This window comes from Cyprinodon tularosa, unplaced genomic scaffold, assembly GCF_016077235.1.
Source record: "Cyprinodon tularosa strain WSP-4 unplaced genomic scaffold, ASM1607723v1 ctg270, whole genome shotgun sequence".
In the NCBI taxonomy this organism is placed as follows: Eukaryota; Metazoa; Chordata; class Actinopteri; order Cyprinodontiformes; family Cyprinodontidae; genus Cyprinodon; species Cyprinodon tularosa.
In genome coordinates this window covers 1,510,169-1,524,720 of record NW_024038975.1, presented here as the reverse complement: position 1 = coordinate 1,524,720, position 14,552 = coordinate 1,510,169, and the positions used below count along the sequence as shown (strand labels likewise).

Sequence of the window (14,552 nt, the reverse complement as noted above, 5' to 3'; positions counted from 1 at the left end):
CTATATCTTTCTCTATCTTTATCTTTATTTTTCTATCTCTATCAATATCTTTCTCTTCCTTTCTATGGCTTTCTCTTTCCCTTTCTATCTCTATCTTGAGGTTTCTCTTTCTATCTCTATATCTTTCTCTATCTTTCTTTGTCTTTCTCTATCTTCCTCTGTCTGGGCAGCTTGAGGTCCCTGTACAAAGCTCCCATAGAGAAATGCAGTGCGGATCTTCAGTGGAAGGTAGTGCACGGGGCCGTGGCCACGAACAGACATGTATTGATCACAGATCAGGGAGTCAGTGTGCCTTTTGTCAGGCTGAGGAAACGCTACAGCATGTCTGGCTCGGATGTTCCAGACTGGTTCCTCTCTTCTCATTGTTAAAGCAGTGGGTGGGCGGATTAGGATTCAGTTTTATTAATGAACTGTTTATTTTTGGTCAGTAGCACAACAGAGTAATATTTGTCTGGTTAATTTTCTGTTTGAGGGAAGAAGGGAGCGGGAGATCGACAGGCGGATTGGTGCAGCGTCTGCCGTGAAGCGGGCGCTGTACCGCTCCGTCGTGGTGAAGAGAGAGCTGAGTCAAAAAGCGAAGCTCTCGATTTACCGGTCGATCTACGTTCCTACCCTCATCTATGGTCATGAACTCTGGGTCATGACCGAAAGAACGAGATCGCGAATACAAGCGGCCGAAATGGGTTTCCTCCGTAGGGTGGCTGGGCTCTCCCTTAGAGACAGGGTGAGAAACTCGGTCATCCGGGAGGGACTCGGAGTAGAGCCGCTGCTCCTCCACATCGAGAGGAGCCAGTTGAGGTGGCTCGGGCATCTGGTTAGGATGCCTCCTGGACGCCTCCCTGGTGAAGTGTTCCGGGCACGTCCCACCGGGGGGAGGCCCCGGGGAAGACCCAGGACACGCTGGAGAGACTATGTTTCTTGGCTGGCCTGGGAACGCCTTGGGGTTACTCCTGAAGAGCTGGAAGAAGTGGCTGGGGAGAGGGAAGTCTGGGCCTCCCCTCTTAAGCTGCTGCCCTCGCGACCCGACCCCGGATAAGCGGAGGAAGATGGATGGATGGATGGATCTTCTGTTTGGTCAGGCAAAGATGAGCATTTGGCTCAGCAGGAGAAATAAAATGAAGGGGAAAGGTTCTGTAGATGTTGAACTGATGTTCAGAGGGCTGGTAGCTGCATGTATTAGGACAGAGTTTTCCTATTATAAGATGGTGTCAGACTTAAAAGAGTTTATTTGTATATGGGGAGGTAGAGATATTTTATGTTGTGTAAGTGATGAACAACTTACTCTCAGTTTGTGAGGGTTTTAATATTTCATTTTTTTTGGATTTCAGACTGTTAGAATGAGTGTATGTATATGATTTACTTGTGAGTTTGTATTGTAATGACCTATTGGACCAATAAAGGGAGTTCAAGGCCCATGGCCTGTCTTTATCTTTCTGTCTCTATCTATATCTTTCTCTCTCTCTCTCTCTCTCTCTCTCTCTCTCTCTTTCTCTCTCTCTCTCTATATATATAGATATATATCTATCTATATATAGATATAGATATAACTATATCTATATATATATATATATATATATATATATATATATATATATATATATGTTTTGTAGGCATTCAAAAACAGAAGGTTTAGAGTCATCCAGGTTTTCATGTCTTCAAGACATGCTTGTAGTCTTAGTGATGATTCAGTTTTCTCTGGATATATGCTCAAATACAGTTAACTATCATCAGCATATCAATAGAAGTTGTAAAGTTAAGTAGTCAAAACTTAGGACCAATATTTATTGTTATTTATCATGTTTTAAGAGAAAAATACGTTTTTTCAACATGTCATTCATTGATTTATAAAATTTAAATTCAAAAATAAATATTTAGATTGCCAGTCAAAATATTTTTGTTAGCAAGCTAAAGATTTATTTTCTCAACTAAACGTTTCTTTTAACTTGATTTTGCAAACAGAATACTAAGTTGGTTTAAAAAAAATTGTTTATAGTTCAATTTTTAGTTTACAAATCAAATATATAGTTTGTTTGATAAATATTTAGCTCCAAAATAAATATTGAGTTTACAAACAAAATTTTAAATTAAATTACTTGTTAATCCCATTCTATCTAAAATTTCTACTAATTTGGAGCATATAAATATAGTAAAGAGAAATGGCCCTAGCACTGATCCCTGTGGTACTCCACAGGGAACCCTTGAGCTTGAGGAGTTTTAATATCAACATAAACAAAAAGGAAATCTGTCAGATGTGCTGTTCCTATAGAAATGTGTAAGAATATTATGATTTACTCTATCAAATTATAGCTCAGAAGATTGCTAAAAGTTCAACTGTTTACTGTCAGGATTGTGCAATGGTGGGTTATAGAGGAGAAGTTAGGACTGCTTCCTGGTCTGCATCCTGGGCTAGTAAATATATTTGTGTATTAAACATTTCCTTTTTATTCCCCTAAACAGATAAGTCCGAGTCAACAGCAGACCCATCTCTCCATTCCAGAGGAACCTTTTGTCTCAATGAAAGAGGTGAATGTTTTATAGTGAAAGTTTTAAATTACATATAGCATTGTGCAGAAAGTCACAGTTTTGTTGTATTTTGATTATTATGTCTTAATAACCATTTTATATTGTATTTAATTTCTAATATAAAAATAATCCAGTTTGATGCTTTTGTTTTTTCTTAATCAACATTCATTTTTTCTGAAAAATTAAGGAATATTTCATTTGGCATTTTTTGCAAAAACAAGAGATGTAGCCTGTAAAATATGACCGTTATGATATATTCACGCTGACTTTTACTCTTGCATAAAACCCCATATTGCATACTGAATCAGGAATTAATCTTTGCTGTCAGCACATTTTCTGAGCAGTTTGTCTGGCATTAGTCATTTACTATGGTTCTCTCTCCCAAACAATCCGCACAGACAATGCTGACACCAGTGACGCCTTGTATGCTTTCTTTGAGCATACAGACTGCTGGATGTAAAATTCACTAGCTGTACTAGCATTGTGCAATTTAAAATAGTGTGGTGAAGCTGCATAAAGCCAGACATTGCAGAATTTATAAAGTTAGTCATTAAAATATCTTTTGATGGATCGCGTAGATACTAGATATAAAAGCAGGGGCTCAATTTTTCTTATTTCTTGTCTTTGGGCTCAAAATTTCTGGCACCATATTTACATGTAACTAGATATACAAATAGTGGTGTCTTTTTGGTTGGCTCCTTATTGCACTTTGACAGAAAGCATGTCATTTACCATGAAGAATGGCTGTGCAGTTTTCTTAATAAGAAGTAGGAAAGGGAAAATATTTGAAAAATTATGGTACCCATCATGTAGTAAAGTCTTGATTCGTTATTAATTTATTTGAAATGTTGGAAATGGTGAAATTGTGAACTTGTGGTGTATCATATCACTTGGGTTTCTATAGTTCTGTATAGAGAATTTCAGCAGATGTCTTAGAGCTGAAACATGTTTCCAGATAAGTAAAACATGATACATTAAATGTTCCTTTTGTTTTTATTGGATGTAAATCTGGGTTTACATTGCTTTCTAATTAGTTACATCTAAGTTAATAAGTTTTGTCTCCTGTTACAGTTTGTCTTACAGGTAACCAAGGTGAAGACATCCTTCTGCCATGCACTTGTGAGGAAAGAAATTCTACGGAAGAGTTTAAATGGCAGATTGAAAATCCGCTATCACTGGTTTTGAAATTTAAACAGGAAAACAAAACATATGGGGAAAACTACAAAACCAGGGTTACAACCTATCTACATGAGAGCGACACTAACTGCTCTTTACTTCTGAGGAATATCACTGAGAATGACAGCAAAAACTACAGTTGCCGTTTTTATAAGAATAAAGAATATCAAATTCTTCATTTAAATCTGAGTAAGTCTGTTATTTAATTTTTAACACTATTAATATTAATAATTTTTTCAACAATTTAGATCGTAGCTAATCCCCAAAGCTGTCAAAAATAATTATTATAGAAGAAACCCTTTTTTATTAACATGTTTCCACTGACAGTAAATTGCTTTCTCTTTACAGAAGTCAACCAGATATCACCTACAGGTCAGTTCTTCTATTAAACTGTTTTCTTAAAAAATACAGGTAATAATAAGGTTTATTGCTGTAGCCATCTTTGAAATTATTCTAATGTTTTTTTAAGCACACAATGTTAGAGACATTATGTTGATATATGTAAAATCATAGCTGTATATACTGTTCTCATTGTTGCTACTATTATTTATATCTTGCAGATGAAGTTCCTGCTATTCATAAAAACCCTGATATGACATCAACCGAAGAGAATCCTTCCAGAATGTATTTTGCAATCCTTCCAGTAATTGCTCTTCTTCTGGTTGTGGGTGTACTTAGGAATCTGTGAGTTTCCTTTTTTTAAATATTTCTTTTAAGTTTATTCTCTTTTATTCTTTATTTACTTTCAAAGTATGGTATTTCAATATAGTCTGATATAGTCTTCTTCTTGTGTATGTATGTATTTATTTATGTATTAGGGTTGCGACTAACGATTATTTTGCAAATTGATTAATCTGTCAATTATTATTTCGTTGAATTCGAATAATAATCGGATAGCAAAAGGTTCCTTAAATAATAGTTTTTACAAAATTAAACCAGGTGAAAATAAAGCTTGAAGAGTTCTGGATAGAGCATATTGACAGATGAAAATTCTTTATTTATCTGAAATGCAATATGTATGTATGTATGTATGTATGTATGTATGTATGTATGTATGTATGTATGTATGTATGTATGTATGTATGTATGTATGTATGTATGTATGTATGTATGTATGTATGTATGTGTGTGTGTGTGTGTGTGTGTGTGTGTGTGTGTATGTATGTATGTATGTATGTATGTATGTATGTATGTATGTATGTATGTATGTATGTATGTATGTATGTATGTATGTATGTATGTATGTATGTAGGTAGGTATGTAGGTAGTTTAACTTTTACACTTATCTGTCAACAGAAAACAAAGAAGTGATAGGAAAGCAGCCACTCAAGCACTCAATCACCTCTGAGGACATCAACTGAGGAAGTTGTGTCATAAAGCCTGTGTCGACAACAGTTGTTTCCCAACATTCAAATAAAATAAAGTTTAGATGACAGGTGTGTGCAATCTTTCTGTTTTAACTTGAATCCCTGCAAGTTTTAACTTGCAGGGATTAAAGTCTGATTCTAACAACAGGTGAATCATACTGATGATCTGAACGTAGTCATTGGTTCTAACATAAGCTTTGAATTCCTCTCAGTCTTCCATATATTTAATTAATACATAGTCAAAACAAATCTATTACCAACTTTTCTCAGAAATATCACTTTGTTTTACTCTGATTTTATTTTTATATTTATAGATGTGGTTATTATTAATTAATAAATACTACTTATGGTTCTGACATTTTCTCAGAATATAATATTCAGCAAGATTGTTATATCTTTATTTGTTAATGAACAACATCTGTGATAATGTGAGTTTTACTGTGACTGTATCATGTTTTACTTTAATTCCATGTTGAGTTGATATAAACAGGATATTGTTCTTTTACTTTTACTTTGCATTGAAACTACCTTTTTCAAGACATGAGCCCTTAATTATCCCTTAGTGCCTAATAAGGATTATATTTTTGATTCATTTTTACACATGATTTTGAGCAATTTGGAACATGACTCCATTAACACTGCACTGATGATATGCGCTAATAATAATTGATATAACTGTTTCAACTGTGAACTTTATTACGATCTTTAAGAAAAACTGCTGATTCATCCCATTGGTTAAAATAAGAGTGTAGAAAATGTGACTGAAAGGGTCAGTGAAGTCCTGCAAGGGAAACCTGGTAAAGACTCTTCCTTCTGCTCAGTGATGAACTATCAACGACCCTTTTACCCCAATATATGTGGTAGTGATTGTTTTTATTTCTGCTTTTCCATTTTTAAGAGATCTGTTCTCTGTGAAAGATGTAATCCTTTTCAATGTTTAGATTCCACTGGAATTGATGTTCAAATGAGTCCATAAAGCTATAGAGAGGTACTGGTGAAGATCTAGCTGGATAAAACTGACCATGCTTGTAAGGACGAATAAAATTAATTAATCGCCCAGAAATTCAGTGAAACAATTTACTGTACATTTCCTTTTTTAACAGAATTTAAAAGCCTGATGTGTAAAAAAAGAAATTGTTTTAATAAAGAAATGTCAATGGAAAAGGAGTGTTTACAACTAGTCCAATTTCCTTCTCAAATATTTTATTTCTCTTTGCAACGTAATTTTTTTTAAACATTTTATTACATCTGAAATAAGTTTTCTGTTACTAAAATGTTTCAGAATCATCATCAGTCATCAATTCATACTTTGTATGAAGTGTATATACACACACACACACACATATATATATATATATATATATATATATATATATATATATATATATATATATATATATATATATATATATATATATATATATATATATATATATATATATATATATATATATATATATATATATAGGAGGAGGAGGAGTTATGTAACCTATGGACCAAAAAGTAGAAATCTGTCTGAACGGTAAGTTAACTGAGTTCGCTATAAAGTCCACTATATAGTCCCTGCTGTATATAGTGATTGAGGGATTTAGGGTTAGGGTGGAAGTTCGGACACACTAGGCTTGTATGGGCTATAAGAACAGCAACATTTAAACAGAGCGTGCACGAGGAGAAATGGGCTTGTCAATGGTCCTGGCATGCATTTACTAGGCGTTCCCTCTCAGGAGCAGGTACAGGGTTGCCCGTGTACATTTTTTTTAAAGTGGAGAGAGTGAATGTTCTAAAAAAATTTCAAAAGTCCTCCACAATACCTTTAATCCCCATGTGGATTTAATTCGCCAACTCTGGAACGAGCAGTTCTCTTGTAAACCAGGGGGTGGCAGCAGTGATACCATCATGGAGAATGTTCTACTTTGGCATTTTAAAGTTAGTAGCTGTATTAACCAAAACTAACAACAAGTACATAGCAATCAATTACAACAATAGGCTGCACTGTAAGAGGAAAAATTAGTTTTTATGTTTTATACATAAAAGTTAGTCTTTGCAATCATCAAGGATTTTTTCTATGTAATTAAAGATGAAGAGGAACAGCTCAAGCCAGTTCCAATGTATAAATACGTGCATATTTTTATTAACAATGGCCTCATGAAAATCTGGTCTGTTTTGAGTGAATTATTTGGAAAATATAGATGTTGTGCTTTATTAATTTTCCTGTTGGTTCATTGTGATCAGTGTAGGTTGACACAACAGGGTTGGTGCCCATTCATTTCCATGCCACTCCTCAGTGCACATTAGTCCCTGCCTGGCCACCCTTATGTAATTTTTCTTGAACCGCCATTGGAGACTGTGAACTCGTCAGAAATGATAGGGAGTGGATTAATTCAATTTACAGTTAAAAATAATCTGTGAATGTTACTCAGATGCAGTATTTCAGCAAGTATTACAACTAGTCCCGTCTGATTACATTGACATAGGGTATATTATTTGATGCATTTCCCTCTTGCGATTTTCAGGAATTTACTGATTAAAGAGAAACTTCCCAAAGTGAGTTTATTATTTATTTTGATCAAACTTTAATGTTCTTCTTGAGATAGTTATCATATAAAGACTGATGCAATCAACTTAGTTTGAAGCCCAAACAGAACACAATGCCCAGGGATTGGCTTTCAGAGTAAAAGCCCATTTCTAAATCATGCCTGTATTACTTTTTGCATGTAGCATTAAAAGTACTAAGATAATATTTAATGGCTTCGGCAATTACATTTCTATAACAAATTATAAAACATCTAAGGTCAGAGAGGTATAGGAGTGCCTCTCTCCCTCCTTCTGGGAAAGATGACATCACACTCTTCCTTCTTTTTTCTTCTTTCAATTTTTGCTTTCACTTACAGACCAGACTCAGAAGGACATGGAAAGACACAAATCAGTATAGAGGTTGCATGAAGGTGAAGAAGGGGCAAAATGCAGCAATTTTTAGTGGCAGTTTTTCTGGTGACAATCTCAGGTAAGTTACAGAAATACTTAACTTGTATAGAGCATTTAGGAGTTTGTAAAGCATTTAACTGAGGCAGCCTTTTTATTTATTCTGAGAGCAACTATGCAGAAAGTTGAAATATGTGAAAACCTCACAATTTGTGTTCTGCCAGATCTTACGTTCATCAATGCCCTCGGTTGTTTTTTTAGTGTAATAAGCAGCATGACTGTTGAATTTTTGTTTCCTTCACTTCAATGTCCTGCATAGAAGAAACGACAGTGTCTCAAACTTTGAAAGTCAAAAAGTCATGCCTAAATACTTCAAGTATTTAATGCTTTTTTTGTTTGTTTGTCTGTTGGTTTACAGGACTACTCCAAGAAACAAACGGCTGTAAGTTTCTTTTGTCATTGCTCACAAATAGTGAATCTATGTAGTCCTCTTTGAATAAAAGCAAAAAATGTTCAGGGTATCTGACTGTATTATTGGGAGAGAAAAAGCAGATATCATAATCCCTGGATTGGTTCCGGCTGTTTTCAACCCACATTATTCCTCTGAGAGTTTTCAGAGCCAAGACTCTGAAATAAAGTGAGGATTGCAACATCGCTCTACAGTAGTGGCTTTAAATAAAACCAGAAAAGTGTTCATTTAACCAGTTCTAGCAACTTGCTCATTATTTATTCGCCACTGACGGATTCGTCAGTTTTCCTTCTTGGTTAAGAGGGGGTAACATTTGATTTTTCTTTTTCCGCATTTAGTAGGCTATAATGTTGTGCAATGAAGTGGTTCAGCACCGCGGTGAAGTTAGTTTGAAGTTGGACTTTGGATATTCAAGCTCCGCGCAGTCAGCGGGACCTAGCTCAGAGTTGATTCGACTGAGGGACTCTGATGTCGGCCAGCGTCTCCCAGCAGCTCCCTCTTCTCACACGCGCTGGTGCATTTAGGGACCGTCAACAAATCTTTCAACCAAGCACTCTTGAGAAACAAACATTAATAAATTCCTTTTCTTATGACATGCTATGACGAAACTAATATGAAACCATGCCAAATAGATAAAATATGTAAGGCTTTTATGCAAGTTTAAGCAATTTTCAATTTTTAAAGATTTTTTAAAGACAAAAGTTGGGACTTTTCTTCAATAGCTTCCAAGTCATGTGACCCACTGACTCACATTCTTTGTGAAATTGTTTTACTACAATAGTCTGATGAGGCATACTCATTTTTATTCAATTTTAGGCCTTTGTATATATATTTTTGACATTTTTTATAATACAAAATTGATATTTCTTCAATAGCTTCCATGTCATGTGACCCACTGACTCCAAATCTATGTGAGTGTGCCTCATCGGGATAATGTAGTAAAACTATTACACAAAGAATTTGAGTCAGTGGGTTACATGACTTGAAGAAAAGTCCCAACTTTTGTCTTTAAAAATATCTTAAAAATTGAAAATAGCTTAAAATTGCATAAAAGCAAGTGTGCCTTAGTTTTCTATTGGCATGGTTTTATATTAGTTTCGTCATAGCTGGTCATAAGATAAGGAATTTATTAATGTTTGTTTCTCAAGAGTGCTTGGTTAAAAGATTTGTTGACGGTCCCTAAATGCACCTCCGCGTATGTGAGGAGGGAGCAGCTAAGAGACGCTGGCTGACATCAGAGTCCCTCAACCATTTGCTAGATCTCGCCGCTGAGCTTGACTATCCAATATCCAACTTCAAACCAACTTAACCGCGGTTCTTGAGAGGCAGAGATCATATAAGGTACAAAACAGCGGTATTTTACCAGTCAAATATTGTCTATGATCCATGAAAGGGGAGTTCTGAAAGAAATACTTGTATTTTAGGCAAGGCAAGGCAAGTTTAAGCAAGGCAAGAATAAAAAGCAAATTAAGATAAAATTAGGTAGTAAAACAAACAAAACAGTTGGACCCGACCCTTAAACTAATAACACCTCAGTTAACAGTTTAACTTCAACAGTCAAGTGGAATGATTATATTTAATAGATCTTGATGAAAAGAGCCCCCCAAGACCCCAACTATTGTTTCTGTGTGCATACTCATGCTTTGTCATCTGTTCTTTTCTAGGTGATTCTGAGGAAAACGTAACTGATTACATCAATGAAGATGTCGTTTTGCCATGTAACTGTATTATCTGTCCGAACTGTTCTAAGTGGCAAAAAGGCGGCGAAAAGCCGGTTTGTAAGTTTGATGAAAAACTAATACTGCCTTTGAATGGTTATGAGAACAGATTGAAACATATTCCAAGTGAAACCAAAGGCTACTGCTCTATACAGCTGAAGAACATAACAGAAGCGGACAATGGGAAATATATATGCTCTTTTAATAATAGTGGATACAAAACACATTGTGTGAATTTAGGTGAGTCATATAATTCTTATTATTTATTCTATTATTCTTTATTTTTCAATATAGCATTTATAGTAGATTTTCCAACTGTTCAATAAGATAATTCTTTATCAGATCCAATTATGTTAAGCTTATTAAAAACTTGACAATTTAAGTTTCAGTTAATTTTTATAAAGCTTCTTAGAAAATTACTTATTTTTTAATATATATATATATATATATATATATATATATATATATATATATATATATATATATATATATATATATATATATATATATATATATATATATATATATATATATATATATATGTATATATATATATAGAGGCTTTTATCACTAGAGCTAATGCCAATAACTCGCCATGCTAAACCTTGGATATTTTTGTAAAATGTTTCTAAAACGGCTGTCAAATGAAGCCAACTTTCCTTAATAATGTGTTCTGATGGACAGTATCAAAGTTTCAATTCTTAAATTTCTTTCTCTCAACAGAAGTCAAGCAGAAACCATCTGCAGGTCAGTTCTATGTATATGTATATGTGTCATTTTTATAGATAGTATCACGTCATGCATTCGGGATATCACATCTGATGACCATGCAACACCATTACAGGAGGGGTAAACAACAGCGTAGTAATGACTGCTTCTGTCACTATATACAGTTCTGCTTGAAAGTTTACATACTCTACCATTAAAGATGATACATTTACACTAGTAATTCAAATAACACAAAATAGAAAAAAAGTAATACAAAAAAAATCAAAATTTACTAACTGCTAATTAAGTATAATAAAATATTAATTTAAACTTTTTATTCATAAAAAGAATCTACTAACAAGACCTTCGCAGTGCTTTGATGCTCGGGCCTAAAAAAAAACAAATTAAAGCACCTTGCTCATGAACAGTAATACCAACCTATCAGTCAACAGGTACAGAAGTCTTAATTAACATTTCCTGACATTACAGAAAACAGCAGGTTCCAGTGATTTGTCTTAAATTTTTGCCCAATAAAATTTTACTTCAGGAGCTCCATCACACTTCTTTACTTGTTTATTTATATATATATATATATATATATATATATATATATATATATATATATATATATATATATATATATATATATATATATATATATATATATATATATATATATTTATATAGGCTTTTATCACTAAAGCTAATGCCAATTACTCGCCATGCTAAACCTTGCATATTTTTGTAAATTTTTTCTAAAACAGCTGGCAATAAAGCCAACTTTCCTTATTAATGTGTTCTGATGGACAGCAACCGTAGATAGGAACTGTAGATAGGCCTACTGTAAAACTGGCCATGATACAGAAGTCTTGTGTTGTTTATAAATGCAGTCATGGGAGTAATGTTTTTTTTTTTTGGGGGGGGGACATGTCCCCTGCACTTTTTCAAATTTTGGTTTTGCTCTCCTGCACATTTTACTTTCCAAAAACAATGATATGCCTAATTACGCAGACATTTGTTAAGCACTAGGACCAAGTGGAAAACCGCAGCTTTAGACCGCCCACAAGCTCCTGATTGGCTCACCGTCTTTTCTTGTGTGATTGGGTTTCACCTTTGTCAGTTTTGAAAAGCTCAATTTACAAACATCTGCTTGGTTCTTTGATTGGATGGTCAAACACCCTGAAGTTCGTTATATTAAAAAATACTTGCATCCCCCCCACTTCTGAAATCAAAATTTCATAAACGAATGCAGTAGTCATGCCTGGGAGGTAGATAAACCATCTTTTATCATTTTCCAACCGAGAAAGCATTCGGTATTTTCTGCAGCATTCTCCAGCAGAAAAACAGGTGCAACCCTTACAAAGGATGGGACAAAAGACATCATCTGCCATGCTTCCTTGATCCTCCGCAGTTAGCCTCTTCAGCTAGTCTTGATTGGCTGTAGCTGCTCCATGCCCTGGCACTGTTTCCTCAGTGGAGTAGAGCAAATTTTTCATTATATCTGCCCTCATGTTTAGTACAAGGTTTTCTTGGTATTCATAAGATCATTAAGACTCAAACCACGTGTAAAACCTACTGAGAGTACTGTCTTCCTCTGTGGTCGCTAAGCAAATGCATGCCTCTCTCAAGATGGCGGCAATCGCCGCTAAGCTCACACTATAATGTATGATGCCACCGCAATGCTATCTATATAAATGTATTACTGCAACCATCTTTAAATTAGTTCTAATGTTTTTTAATTACTGAAGAAAACTAATTGTTGCAAATAATATTTGTTTTTTGTAGGTAATACATCTGAGTCTAAAGAGCTTCGCAGAGTGTATTTGTCAGTCTTTCCAGTATTTGTCCTTCTTCTGGTTGTTGGTGCCCTTGGGAATGCTTATTTGTAAGTTTTCTTTTTTTTTTATTTAGGTGACAATTTGAAAAGTTTATTCTCATCTCACTTGCCCATTAAGTATAGTATTGTAATATAACACACTCGAATGGTTTAAAATCATTAAGCTGTTTTTAAAATTACACTCATACCACTATAAATAAAGCATTGAACCCTAAACCTGTACACTTCCTCTTAATTTACCCTCTTAAGGGTTTTAATCTATTTGATGAAACTAAATTCTCAGACAAAAATGACTCAAGTTTGTTGGTTTGTTGAATGACCTAATGCAGTAGGAAGTGCTTTGGGGTCATTGGGCTTAATAAAGTTTTATGTTTATACAGGTATTTATTGAAAAATCTATTTGACAGACACTACATTAAGACTTTCATATTTATCCGTCTACAGCAAACAAAGAAGGGAGACTATCAAGGATGACATCACTTCCCCCTGAGGAGGGCATCTGATATAGCTCTGTCATATAGCCTGTGTCGACGAAAGGCATTTGCTAAGATTTATATCCCAATCAAATGAGAGGTTTTGCAATATTTCTGTTCTGATTTAATGTGACAAATCTCTTAATTACTCCAGACCTCAGATTTGTAGTGATGCACTCATATCTGCCAGTTATGATAAAACCAGTAACATAAGGTGAATCAGATGGATGATCTGAAGATAATATCTGGTTCCAGCAGGTTTTCATGTCTTTTCTGAAAAGATGAGCAAGTGAATCTGTTCCCATCTGTAACAAAAAAAAAAAAAAAATCCTTTTGTTTTGCCTGTACTTTCTGACATGTTTTCGATGTTATAATAATCAACTGGAGTGTTATATCGTTGTTACTGAACGTATATAATGTGGGTTTAACAGGTATTGGTTTTCTAACTCCTTATTAAGTTGATGTGAACAGGATATTTTTTATTATAATTTTACTGAATTTTACTTTCACTGAAGACGAAAGCGAATGGGAATGTTTTTTTTAAGAAGAATGAATGAAAACTTATGAATGGATTATATGGAAATGTATTTTTACCAGAGGTGTGCCACATGCCAAGGATCAATTCATTTAAATTAGGTAATGATCCAGATTAGGTGTGAGTTTTAGCTTTAGGTGTAGGTCACAAGATGGGACATTTGCTGCATGGCGCACGTCTACGCTCTCCTACTGTAGTAATTTTTGTTTAGAGAGGATTTTTAACGATGGGAGCTGGACTCCATTAAAACGTGCATTGATTTGCACTAATAATAGATTAATAATCTAAAAATAGATTAATATTTTTCTACAGTGGACTTTATCAGGATCAATAAGACAAACTACTGATTCAGACTATGCTTTTTTTTTTTTTTAAAGTGGAGAAAATGTGACTGAATGTTCAGGGTCAGTGAAGTCCTACAGGGGGAACCTGATAATGACTCTTCCTTCTGGCATCATTGTGAAAGATGTCATCCATGTCAATGTTCAGAATTCAAGTTCAAATCCATAAAGCTTTACTAGTTAATCTAGTTAGATAAAAGTTACACTGTTCAGCTCTATGTGAACAGGTGGTGCTTGTAAGGACAGAAATGAGCCCATCACCCTTGTGTTTAGTGAGTGAATTTATTTTTTTTAACCAGAATTTAAAAGTCAAGTGAATAAATTGTATATAAAAGCATACTTTTTAATAAATATTTATGGGAACTATCAGCTGCTCAAAAGTTTTGCTACTATTTTTTTCTGTCTCTTTTGTTAAAATTTTGGGGAGGGAGTTACTGGAGGTGGGAGGATCAAAAGAGAAAGTGATGTCATCCCTGGTCCAGG

General features: G+C 34.4%; 3 long non-coding RNA genes across 3 annotated transcripts; all 3 read left to right on the top strand.

The window, feature by feature from the left end:
* Nucleotides 1-2,451: 2,451 nt before the first annotated feature.
* Nucleotides 2,452-4,383, top strand: LOC119786411. The gene is made up of 4 exons (XR_005281179.1): nucleotides 2,452-2,523; nucleotides 3,595-3,888; nucleotides 4,048-4,071; nucleotides 4,260-4,383. It is a non-coding gene; the product is annotated as an uncharacterized LOC119786411 (long non-coding RNA).
* Nucleotides 4,384-7,938: 3,555 nt separating this feature from the next.
* On the top strand, nucleotides 7,939-10,183 carry LOC119786324. Its single transcript, XR_005281172.1, has 3 exons — nucleotides 7,939-8,070; nucleotides 8,407-8,430; nucleotides 10,122-10,183. It is a non-coding gene; the product is annotated as an uncharacterized LOC119786324 (long non-coding RNA).
* A 196-nt stretch (nucleotides 10,184-10,379) lies between these two features.
* LOC119786344 lies at nucleotides 10,380-13,740 on the top strand. The gene is made up of 4 exons (XR_005281175.1): nucleotides 10,380-10,415; nucleotides 10,899-10,922; nucleotides 12,669-12,768; nucleotides 13,165-13,740. It is a non-coding gene; the product is annotated as an uncharacterized LOC119786344 (long non-coding RNA).
* Nucleotides 13,741-14,552: the final 812 nt, after the last annotated feature.